Consider the following 12960-nt stretch of genomic DNA (forward strand, 5'->3'; position numbering starts at 1 on the left):
GCACAGGCCAGCTACAGGGACCCAGGAGACTCGCTGAACCTTAAATCCTGGTTGCAGAGCATTGCAAGGTCCTGCATCAAGGATGCGTCGCACAGCCAAGGATATGCATTGTTTCCAAGGATCTGCGATGTGAGGTCCTGCATCATCATCAAGGAGCCCGTCAACGAGGGCTTGCAATGCGATGTCCGTGTCGAGGATGCGTAGTGCACTCGAGGTGGTGCATTGGTTCTGTAGAGCTGTGAGGCTACGATGCGGGCATGTGAGTTCTCTGCACCATCTCTCCATCAGCCAGGGAAACTAGGGTAACCTCTACACTACCCCATTCTATCTGTGGCAATGTCCTGTGCTGGACCAACAGTCACCTGCCTTAGCAAGCTCCCTGGTGTCATTGAGCTTGCTATCAATAAGGTGCAGGCACAGATCTGCAAAACAAAGACTGAACATGTGCTCCTTTACAAAAAAGTGTACACCCCCCAGTAATCCTTTACTTCACAGCCCTTTACCCAACCATCCAGTGCATTGCAAAAGGAACCCATCCAGCCCACCCAGAACTTATGGGGCTGTTTTCATATGTCCGAAACTTCTGGGTGTACTTCCCAGGGGTGAGGACATATTTCCTTACTAAGGTTTCATTCATGGGGGGTACTTCATCCTTTCACCCTTCTCTAGGGCCAGTAGGGCAACCCTCCCTTCACAAGGAATATGCTTTCAGAGGCTAGACCCTAATTCTCCGCATGGATCTTGGCATCTGGAAAGCCACCTCATAAGCTTCAAACCACTTGCCAATGTCAGCCCCCACAACAAAGTCAGGCACCAGGCCTTTAGGAGTATGGATCCTCTTGGCCAAAGAGGGCACTTTAGGTAAACTGCCACCATCACTGCTGGACCGTGCCTGCCTGGCCTTGATATCCAGCTTCTTACAGCTCCTCTCAAAAGCCAACTGTTCAAAAGCAATTGTTTCCTCTATGGCCATTTTCTTTTCTTCCATTGTTGTTTTCTTTTGCTCTGCCGCCATAGCCAGTCTTATTTCCTCCATTTGTAACTAGGCTATCTGCTGCCCTAAGCTACCTGTCTGCCTTCCTGTCTGCCAGCTCTTCTGGGGACTGGCCTCAAGAAGACAGACTGTTCCAACTCTGGGGTCAACTTTTCCCACTCAGCTGACTGCTGCATCTCAGGGTTGGTGCCCACCCTCCCCATCCTGGTCCTCTGTTGTTACTGGCAACTGGAGGGCCCTCACACATGCCCTCAGAGCCTTTTGGAGCTCCACCTTCTTTGACAGGCAGCCCCCTCTCTTTACAAAAAGTCCATGAGCTCAGATGCAGTGTAGCGCTCCAGATTGGGGAACTCAACTTCCATTTTTGCAAGTGAAGTCACAGGCACAAACAAGCAGGTAGGATAAAGGTGAATTTGGAAAAAAAGGAGAATTTAAAACTCAAATTGGTCTCATATTGTTTATCTGGGATTTTCAGTGTAACACAAAATCACTGTATAACACTGCACAAAAAAGTCCTAATCCAAACTGCCGTTCACCAATATAAGAAATTGGGTTACTTGTTGAGGAGTGCCAGTTCTTCTCTGGATTGCACTGCACAGCAGCGGAGATGCCTTGGTTCTGCTGGATCTATAGATGGGCTGGCAAAGCACTTATAGGCCCACTTCCAAGGGTCCAGTACAGGGGTGGCACTACTAGGTAGGGTAGGACTCACAGATGGCAGAACCCAGTTGCTGGGTTCAATGTTGTTGGAGTCTTCTGTCCATGAGGCTCTAATCAGGAGGCCAGCCAACCAGCACCTGGAGTCACTTTGGGGTCCTGGGTTCACCAGATGTAGGTCCGGTCCATCTCACCCAGCCAGGAAGGCAAGAGGTCTGCACAGCAGGGCATCAGTCCTTCAGAGCAGCAGTCCACCAGAGTTGTAGTCCTTTCAGCAGCACACCAGTCCTTCATACTGGCAGAGTGTGTCCAGAAGTGGACTGAAGACTGGGTGTCTGGGGTCCAATATTTATACCTGGGCCTTCCTTTGAAGTGGGAGAAGCTTCAACAGGTTTTCCTTTGAAGTCCTAAGGTGCCATGCAGGATTGGGGGAGCCACATGATATCCAACGACAGGGGGAAGACCAGCGACTTTGTCCAGTTGATGCGATTACCCGAATAACTGCCATAACGGTCAAATATATGTAGGATTATGTCTACGGAGAAGTTTGAATTGGTCAGGTAGAACAAGATATTGTCAGTGTAGAGACAGATACCTTCCTCCCACTCCCCGCAGCACCTCACCCGCCCCGCAGCACCGGGCTCCACCAGATCTAGGCCGTGAGTGACTCTAGGGCCAGCACAAACATCATGGGGGAGAGGGGCAGCCCTGCCTTGTACCCTCAAGAGACCACCCCATTGACCATCACTCTAGCTAACGGTTCCTGGTAGAGGAGCATGATCCAGCCACAACATTTTGAACCGAAGCCCAATTGAGCCAGTGTGGCAAACATATAGTTTCATTCATTGCTATCAAACACCATTTTGGTGTCAAGGGATATAACCACTGCCGACTCTGAAAAGCACTCCAAATAAGTGTTGTTAGTTAAGCTGGGTGCTTCTGTGTGGCATGAGGCCTGATTGATCAGGATGGACAATTGACGCAATGACTGTGCTCAGCGCAATGACTGTGCTCAGTCTGGCTACCAGTATTTTAGCAAGTACCTTAGCCTCTACATTTAGCAAAGATATAGTCCTGTCCAAGCCACAGTCAGTTGGTGGCTTGCCCTTTTTATAGATAACTACAATAGTGGCTATCCTCTGTTCCTTTGGCAGACATCCCCCTTCACGTGCATCCTGAAATATGGATAGCATATGCGGAGCCACCTTGTCCACCATCCCTTTATGGAGTTCAACTGGTATGCCATTATGGCCGCTGCCTTTCCCGACTGCAAGTCTTGCAATACCTCTGTAAGTTCCTCTTCTGTCTGGTCAGCTTCCAATGCCTCCCACTCCTCACTAGTGAGCATCTCTTGGGCCAAATCCCCCAAGAATTTGATGCAATCATTGGCAGTTTTGGACGTTATGGACTTGTAGAGACCCTCATAATAGTTGCCAAATGTGTCTGCTATGGAAGAACTAGTTGTGTGGTTCGTGCCATTCCCATCGGCTACTTTTAAGACCCAGCACCAGTCCCTATTCCTCTTTTCAAGGCAGGCTAATAGTTTTTGGCGTTATCTCGAACATCATGCAGCCGGAGCTGCTTTGCCAGTGCATGACTCAGTGCCCTGACCTCCGCAATACTCTGAGGTCTTTCTGCCGAAAACTCAATTAATGGCTAAGTTCTACCTTTCCTTCAACCAGCACTCTGGCTTCCAGTGCTGTAAAATCACTCAATGGAGGAACATCTAAGTCCGTTCTCTTCTAATGTACTCCTAATTAGAGCCTGGGTCTGTCCTCGCATAACCATCTTGAACAGAAATCACCGTCCCCCTATTTCTGGCACAGTACGTCTCTGCTCCTTTGCTGAATTTCTCCTTGAGGCACCTATCTTTCAAATACCAAGGGTCTATCTTTGCGGTCAGTACAAACTCTCTGTTGGGTCCCTCCAGTATCACCCCAACTGGGGAGTCATCAGAAATTCCCCTGGCACGGCGCATCAATGCCCTGAACCTATCTGCGCACATGTGATGGCAGTTTTCTGCCGCTAAAGTGGCGATAATGTTAACGCTGTTTCTTGATATTATGCCCCTTAGTGTAGGGATGCACCATAGAAGTTTGATCTGGCTTATCACTCATGAGTCTTCAGAAACCCCAGGCAATGTGCAGAAATGCCCCACTCAAAATTAGCATTGCTTTGTCGATACCCTCTACCAATGAAAGAAAGACCTAGGAAAAGAGGAGTAGCAAGCTGTAAATGCCTCCTCAAAGTATACAGGACCAAAAGCCTCAGTTCAATTTTGAGGAGGGGATAGCTCTTAAGAGTAGATTTTAAGCTAGACGCCATCTCAGTCAACTAGCTTCCCACCTTCTAACAGAGTCAGAGCAATACAATTACACAGGAAAGGCGCAGAGGCTTCAGGAGAGCACACTGATTCCCATGCAGACTAATACACCTTCCTATCACCATCTTAAATCCATCCTTTCCCAGTGGCTTTCAACAAATGCTAATGGTCAGTTCTACTTGATCGAAATGCTATTTATTACAGAAAGTAAAGTAAGTACACCCCATTATCTTTATAGAATGCAAAATACTGCTCAGTCGTCAAAGTCTCTCAGCTAGCCGTAATACTCTCAACTCCCATCACATAATAAAACAGAACCTGAAATGATGGTAAGTCCCACCAGGTTTACATTTTAGACAATGAGGTTTAGGCATGTGAACCTTACAGTTTCTATCTCAAAAGGTAGTGGGTAGCAGGGTGGAGCGGTGAGTTGACCAAGGTTTGGGATGGAGTGTTTCTATGAAGAACAGGGTGAGTACTCATTTGCAGTAAGTGGACCTCTGCCTAGAGTGGCACAAGTAGTACATGTGCACCCAGCCCATATACCCATTGCCAGAACTTCCCGCATATGGACTGAACCCCAGTAATGGGTATATGGTATTGTTTCACATATATCATGCATATGTGTGCATCCGACACATATGCAGTCGAAATGCATACACAGGCATCAATATATTTCATAATAAAACTCCCCTCCGCTGCAAGATCACTGCTTCCTCAACGGCGCCCCGTGGTTGACTTATAATACAGTGGACTGTGGACCTCCAGCGGCGTGGGTTGCTTGCGGGGACGAACGTGGTCCTACGGCAGTTGGACCGCTAAACTCGTAATAAGGCCCTAAGGCTGCCTATAATGTCATAGATCAAATTCACTGATGTGTTTGTTTGCAGTTGTGGCATTTTCAAATTTGAAGTAGATATTTAAAAATAGAGCAATAATACATTTGAGTGTTTTCACTCTTGTGAAGGTCACAAAAAATAAAGTCAAAGGGACATTTTTGCTTTTAACAGTACACATTTGCACCCATCACTCCCAGCATTACAGTGCTTTGCACCATATGTTTACTTCCAACACCAGTGAAATATTTAAAAGATTCTACAGATTTCTAGCTCTTTTCATTCAGTTCCAGCAGTTGTAACAAAAATTCAGTTTATGAATATTTCTCCACTTTACATATAGACACATATTAGCATGTGCATGAAAATAAGTACTTGTTTTTAAAAGTCAGTGGCATCCTCTCTTTACATTACAAAAACGTTGACTCCGAATTCAGAAGAAAGACCAAGACAAAACAGTTTGAATTGCCTCTTAATTGCCCATTCTCATGCTGAAATGTCCCACACCACAGGCCTTCTGGGGTTGCGTCAGCACCCGATGCACCCCTCTTTCTAGCTCCACGGCCTCAGATCGCATTGCACATCACAGCAACATTCCCTTCTGTTCTGGGCATTGCCTTTGCCACCTTTGGGGCCAGGGGTTGCAAAAGCAGCACCAGGGGTCACAATGTGCACGCCAGGGGTCACAGCTATGACCACTGGCGACCCCTAAATGACATCCATGGCCAATAATAAATATAAGATATTTGTAAAGCGCGCAGCTACCTCAGGCAAGGTGTCCTGGCACTGGGGGCCTTGGGGAAGATTAAGCAAGCTATTGCCCAGAGTCACAAGGTGCAGGGCTAACCTGCAACCGGCCCCAGGAATCGGACCGCCCCAGGAATCGAACCGCGAGCCCCTGTGTTCAGGAGTCAGCCTCCCTGGCCGCTGCACCACACCTCTTATCTAAGGGCAGGCACATGCCTTCTTCCCCAATATGCTTATGTTTGTCTTTCTTTTTCTACTTTTTTTTATTTTGAAACATTCTATTCTCAGTAGGTGAGATGTTCTAACAACTAAGTATGGGCGAAAAATCCGTTCCGCTCACGGAATTTGTGGATTTTTGACAATTTAGCGATCCGCGAATCTCGCGAAATTGCCGAAAAATCCGCAAATCCGCTCGCGGGCGGATTTTTTTTCACTGGAGACAATTCTTCTGGACCTTTACGCAGCTGTAGTGTAGGAAAAGCACTATACATTTACACAACGAGGTAGCACTTACTGATTAGCCAGTAGAAAGTACTCCAGTTGAGTAGAGGTATCGCACAAACCGGTGGCGTCTTCTTGGATAATTATGAAGGGCAGGGTTCATTCTGGCACCATGCTCCTGTCACAAAAATTAAACCTCAACAGTAAGCACTTACAGATATAAATAAAGCAGGTGCCCGGGTTGAAGCTCAAATTCAGTAACGCATTCATCAGCCCAAAAACAATCGTGATCTTTTTCGAGGCTGGGCAGGTGTACTTTCTCCCCATATCTACTGTTGAAAATTAGCTGTGATGCTGGATGGAGGCTTTTCCATCTATACTTTTACGAGCGCAATCCCCGTGCAGTTCCTGTGACCAGGGGCTTCTTTCTCCTCATCTGCTGCTCTGATCGGTCTCTGACCTTTTATTCACACAAGAGGCATGTGAACTCGCATAGAAACCCCGCCTGTTTGGCCCCGACCACACACTAGCGGTGTGCACCGTCTTCCCGCCATTTATTTACCCACTATGATGGACAGCTCACTCAAGGGACCCCTGCGCCCTTTGGAGCGATGGCATAGTAACACACACATGGTCACTGGAGACAACTCTTCTGGCCCTTTACGCAGCTGCAGTGTAGGAAAAGCACTATACATTTACCCAACGAGCTAGCACTTACTGATTTGCCAGTATAAAGTACTCCAGTATATATTTCTGCAAATCCGCGAGTTCGCAGATTTTTCCGCAAACTTGCAGATTTTTTTGCCATTTCGCGCAAATTCGCGGACCGCTGATCCGCAAAATTCGCCCATACTTACTAACAACTTCATAGCCTTTCAGCTTCAGGGGATACCAGTTGTTAAAGACCCTTTCCCTTATTATAGGCCCGAACCACACTATACACTTGTTTCTGGGCCTTTAGCAACTATTATAGCCCTCGGCAGTGGAATATGAGGCTACAGTAAGGACCATATAGCCGTAGATGATATCCATACCTGGCCGACCCGCTTTGCTAGCCGCGTGGCTCTAGTCATGCCCAGCGGCACACTATGAATAACCAACTCGGATCAAGTGACTGGTATTGTGGTTTTTGTACAAACGCCTCATGTCTGCCTGACTTCACAGCTATTTACTTGTTCATGCATGCCCCGCTTTCAAAAAGCTTAATGGATTTGTTCTGCGGTTTATAGTAGCCAGGGGCTGTGAAAACGCCTCATGCTTAAGAGGGATTATCTCCAATACTATAAACTATTTAAAATGTAACTCACACTCTTATTACTCCCGTGCACTCAAGTCTTTTTTCTCCTCCCATCAGGGCTCGCTTTCACAAGAATAATGCCGAAAGTTGGAGGTGATTCAATATTGTGGTTTCGTATCACAACCTAAAAAAAACAAAAAAGTTTTTTTTCAAAGTACGTATTTCTGACGGCACTTACTTTGGTTTCTTTGGAAATACCACAAACACCTCACGGTATCGGCAGAATTCCAAAATGTCTGCCACAGTATTCTAGAAACAATTCTGGAGTTTTGGACCAGGCGTTGTAGGAAGAGGAATCTGACGCATGCGCAGTGCGGGAGCGAGGTTGGATTTGTGGGAGACAGCTGTGCTGTTTGTGCATGACCTTCGGCTTGTTTAAATGAACTTGGGGGTATATAAACCTATTGTTTCAGTACAATCTTTCTGTGGTCCTAGGCTGTGTGCAGTGCTTAATTTGTAAAAGAATGAGTGCCGGGGCCCAACCTTTTGCTCATAAGCCCCCGATCGACTTACTTGACCGAATACCACAGTTTCTAGTCTTCACTCCACCTAATGCCTCTTTCATCCATCTCCCTAATCTCCCTGCCCATTTATCTCACTCTTGCACGTTCTTCTTAATTCCCGCTTTACCCCTTTGTCATGGTTTGTCTGTCTTTCATCCCCACCCTCTTTCCCCTTTGGTGCTTTTCTTGCTCTTGTTAAAAGTCTGATGAGGAAAGTAAGTGCTGGCCCCCAATGGTGAGTGCAGGTAGGACTCTCCTGCAAGGATGGGATCAAATTAAGCACTAGCTATGCTGCAAAGGTATTAAATGTAAGAGAAAGAGTATGTGGCACAACCCTCACAGGTAGCTCTGGACCGAAAGTAGACCGACCTGTTCACAAGTTCTGTGTCTGTGGGTTACACGAAAAACCAAAGGAACTCTGGTATTCTTTGTTTCTCTGAATCTGGCAACATAGTTAATATTTTTGGAAGAATTGACCTGGCTCCAGGAAAAAGTCAGATATACTCAAAATTTTATTTTGCTGAAATGATTTTTTCTTTATATACTTCTGGGGTTAAACCTCTTAGCGCCATGACGCCTACAGGTGTGTGCTTTAAAAATACTTATCAATTAATTAATTTAAGAATAAGAGCAGGTGTGTCCATCTATGCCAGGAGGAGAAGCAGGAGTTTGAATAGAAACCTCCTCTTTTTAGGCAAAGGGGGTTTCTTCAGTCTCAGAACATTCAGTGGACACAGAGGCAGATTGTATCCATCACCTTAGTCTGATGGTACATCTTCTGACTACCATGGGTAGGGCTAGCCCAGAATTTAAAAGGAGTTCAGCGCTGCTACTCATGACATCTTGATTATGCAGCACACTAGCCTGACTGCTGACCACAGCACCATCTCTTGGCGCAGTCAATGGAGGTGCAATTTTTTTCTCAACCCCATAGACACTGATATGTTGTGCCTACTACGATATATGACTGGTGATGGCTATTCAGTTATATATTCTTGGCTCCAGTTTATCCAATGCCAAGAAAGTCATATGTTACAAAGCCAAATGATATAGTTGAGGCACAGGCTTGTGGGAAGCCTAATCAGAAAATTGCACTTTGCCACAAGACACTGGTTAATATTCTGACCCTGTGAAGTTCAAAAAGGAGCACTGGTGCTCATTTTTAGCCCCTTGTGATTTTGCAGTACCTTTAGCTCCTTGCAGTGGACCAAGATTGTATAGGACTGCCAATTCTACAACAGGACACCGTGCTTCACTGCTTAAAATGTGCACATCACGAGGTTGCTTCTCTTGATTGCCAGAGTTAAAACGACGGAATGAACACCGTTGAGCTTCGCTTCATCGTCCAGTCTCTGAAGTGGTTTCAACTCTGAACTTTTTGGGTACCTCCTAATCCAAGAATGTGAGTTATAAAGCACAGCATCATCCAACAGTGTTTACTGGTGGTCTTCATGTCCCCAAGAGCCTTCACAATGTTCTGAAATCCATCATTCGGGTGTCAGTGAGTAACCAGCTGATCTGCATCTACAGTAGAAAACTCTGGGGCATATTTACAAGCCCTATTGGCATGGGAACATCACTTTTTATGACGTTCCTGTGGCAATAGGGGCTTTGCCTTATTTACAAGGTGGCATTAAGCCTGTGGCTTAACGCCGCTTTGTAAATATGGAGGACCTTCCTGTACATAAACAATCTTCCCCTGCACGCAGACACCCTTGCACAATGGTGCAAGGGTGCCTGCATTGACGTTAGGTTGCTAAGTATGGTGCCAACGCAAGGGGAAACGTAGGGCTGCACCATATTCTTGTAAATATGGCGCAGCCCTGCGTTTATGAAGTGGTGGAGTGAGGCGTTTAGCCGGGAAGGCTAAAGTCTCACTGCGCCACTTCCTTTGTAAATATGCCCCTCAGTTTGAGGTTGCTTTACAACTGCCCCTAGGCTTTGTAGAATGTGTGTGGTAGTGTTTTATTGTTCTATTCCACACAACAGGAAAACTGTCACAGAAACTTACCTACAAGATTGTTGATTTTTATAGCGGCTACTGTTGTATCATTGCACGACCCTTGTACTTCAAAATCGATACTGTCAAGTCTCCTTCTTCTTTCAGTGGTCTGTGGTATTTTACTGTTGTTTGCTTCTCTGCACTACAGAGAACCTCAGCTCAAATGCTGGTTTTCACTGGTTTCACAGATTATATGAATTTGCAAAGTCTCTGCATTTCAAATCTAAAATATTTCTTTGATGGAATAGAAGTGATTCTTGATAATATATATTCAATTTTTTAAATGTCAATTGTACCAAACAGAAAATGTATTCTTCACAAACAAAGATTCATTTGTAAAGATGCTTAATGGTTCATGATAAAAAAAAAATTGCAGTTCACAAATATTAAATCAAACACACACAAAAAATTCCCAATAATAGGCAGTGTGATGATTCATATGACTTTCATCCTTTCGAATTGATGGACTCATCCCTAACACAGTTATTCTGACATAGCCATCACTAAGCATCTCGGTCCCTCAAGGTCCCACCACTGGCCTACTGGCCATAAATTACAAAGCAAAGGAGATAATGCCAATCAAACATAGACAGCCCAACCTCTTCTCCACCACCAGCCTGCTCCATATCTGGCATGTTAGAATGGATTGGTGGTCATTTTCTGCAAATTTCGAAATGGAAAGGTAGGAAGGATGGCTATGGAGCATGGTTCTCAAAGTCGGTCCTGTAGGGCTGGATCCGGGCCAGGTTTTTAAGATAACTGCATTTATCTAAATGACGATATGCTAAGAATCTGGCCCCACAGACCTTACTTTGGAGAACCCTGCTATAGAGTAACGGTGAGCACGATAGGTCAGAACCGACAGTGTCACTCCTTCTCCCATCCCCTGGACACCGGCGTGTTCCGGAGCTATTGACCCCAACTTTCTGTGCAACACTAGTAGACTGGGATGGAATCCACAAGGATTACCTGAGTGCCAGGGTGAGAGATATAGCGCTTGTCACCCGTGTCTCCTAAGGACTACAATAATTCAAAATATTATCTTCCTTGGTTTACCCAGCAACCCATTACAAAAAAGAGAACCAACAGGGTTTTTTTTTTGTGAAAGAGTGTTTGGTCTTCCCAAGGCACAAGGTAGAAAGGCCTACAGATTATCATGGAGATTCCTCTTTGTTAGTTGGTTTTTCCCACCACAAGCAAGGTAATCCAAAGGATTACCATGGTCCTCCAGATGGTGGAGAAATCTTAGGATTCACTTGTGGTCTTGGGTTTTGAGCAGCTGTGGGTTCTAACTGTAGCACCACCAAGGCAGAACAGGGACGTTAGCATGGTGCCCTGGAAGGCTGGCATCCTGATGACAGCCTGTAGACAGACTACAAAACTACACCAGCATCCTGGAAAACAACTCATAGTCTGTCTATTATGTCAATGTAAAGCGGTAGAAGCAGCAGTTATCTGTCAGCTGCCCAAGCTTCCTCTTCATAGAGATAAAGGTCAGACAAGTATGTCTATGAGAAGCTGCCTCTCTACTCTGTTAGAGCTTGTTCTCGAAATAGGGTATTTAAAATAAAATAAAACCTGAACTGTACTTTGGTGACCATATTCATTACAAGCACATTTAAAATAACCAGACTCAATTCTTGATTTACCTCTTCCGGAATAGGAGGCCTATTAGGATGGCGGACACACCCCCGAGGTGGAGGGACCATCCGCAGGGGCAGCGGCGGTCACTCCGTTGCAATTAGGATGTGACCGCCACCCTAAAAATGCATGATTTGCATTTACATGCACAACGCGGCAGGCACCGCGCGGTGCCTGCCGCTTTGTGCATGTAAATGCAGGGGGTACCGCCACCCCCCTTCACCCTGGGGGCCCGCAAGGGGCCCCCAGAAGCAAAGTTCCACATGCTTTTCCACGGCAGAAAATCCGCCGCGGAAAAGCATGTTTCAACTCACATCCTACTTTGGCTGACGATGTCTTGCAGACACCGCCACCAAATAGCGCTCAACACCCCGCGGACCAGCGGCGGACGGACCTGCCGTCCGCCGCTGTTCCCATCGCCATCCTAATCTGGCGGTGGGTGTTTTCTGTGGCCGCGGCGGTGAATCCGCATCCTCCGGGCCGGTGGTGGCTTCCACCGGCCCGGAGGATGCGGATTCACCGCCATCATAATCGACCCCTAAGTTTGGAAATATTAGATAGGGACCCCCTACCCCAAAAGTATCTTCAATTCCAAAATATCTGCAGTTTAGTCAAATTAACCGAACCAGGCCTAATCTTGTGCCCCTGAATTCAAGGCAGGAAACACATATGTAAGCCAATAAACATAAAGTTTGAGTTCTGCAGCTTGCAAATCGACACTCACAGTACATTTATGAATAGTTATTACGCATAACAATACACTAACATACATATTTTTTAATCATTCTGTTTTGTTTCACTTTCAATGATATTATATTGTTACAGACAGTTGTGAGCAATTACATTGCTTCTTCCTCAGTATTATTTTATCTTAAAAGCATTGAATATTAGAGCCATTGGCCTGTCTTCCAGGTAACACAATTTGTAACAACAGAAAAGAATGTGGACTCATAATTCACTCTCACTAGACAAACACAACAGGTCCAAATGCTTCATACTCGAGTTTTCCTGCAACTTGCCAAACCATATCCGGATCAAAATGGAATCTTTGAAAGCTTTATCTGAAACAAAGATGTATTTCCTTCATATGTTTCTGTATAGTCAATAGTGACAGAGTGGCTGGAGAGCAGAGTTTTGCGGATACAATACCACGTCACAAACATGGCAGATGTCCCCCTTGTCATATTACAAGTACATTATAACCTATTACACTTGTAATACTGCAGACAGGACATCCTTCACGTATTGACAAAGTATCCCATCTGCCATCTGCCAAAGTCGAAAGTTGTAATACTGCAGACAGGACATCCTTCACGTATTGACAAAGTATCCCATCTGCCAAAGTCGAAATAAGGCTCTTAGGGCCATATGTATCAAGCAAAATTGCGATGGCAAACGCCGAAATTCACAGAATTTCGTGGTTTGCGATTGCAATTTTGCTAAATGGTTTGTATGAAGGCAAATCTGCGTGCCAAATAAGGAATCACAAAATTTGCGATTCCTTATTTTGCGATTGCAT

The 12960-nt window shown here is 45.6% G+C and overlaps 1 protein-coding gene across 1 annotated transcript in view; it reads left to right on the plus strand.

Moving 5' to 3' along the window:
* The window catches only part of LOC144766635 (cadherin-like protein 26), a 376180-nt gene that overhangs the window by 313178 nt on the left and 50042 nt on the right, over positions 1–12960 (plus strand). The window lies entirely within an intron of this gene.

Source organism: Lissotriton helveticus, chromosome 7 (assembly GCF_964261635.1).
Source record: "Lissotriton helveticus chromosome 7, aLisHel1.1, whole genome shotgun sequence".
In the NCBI taxonomy this organism is placed as follows: Eukaryota; Metazoa; Chordata; class Amphibia; order Caudata; family Salamandridae; genus Lissotriton; species Lissotriton helveticus.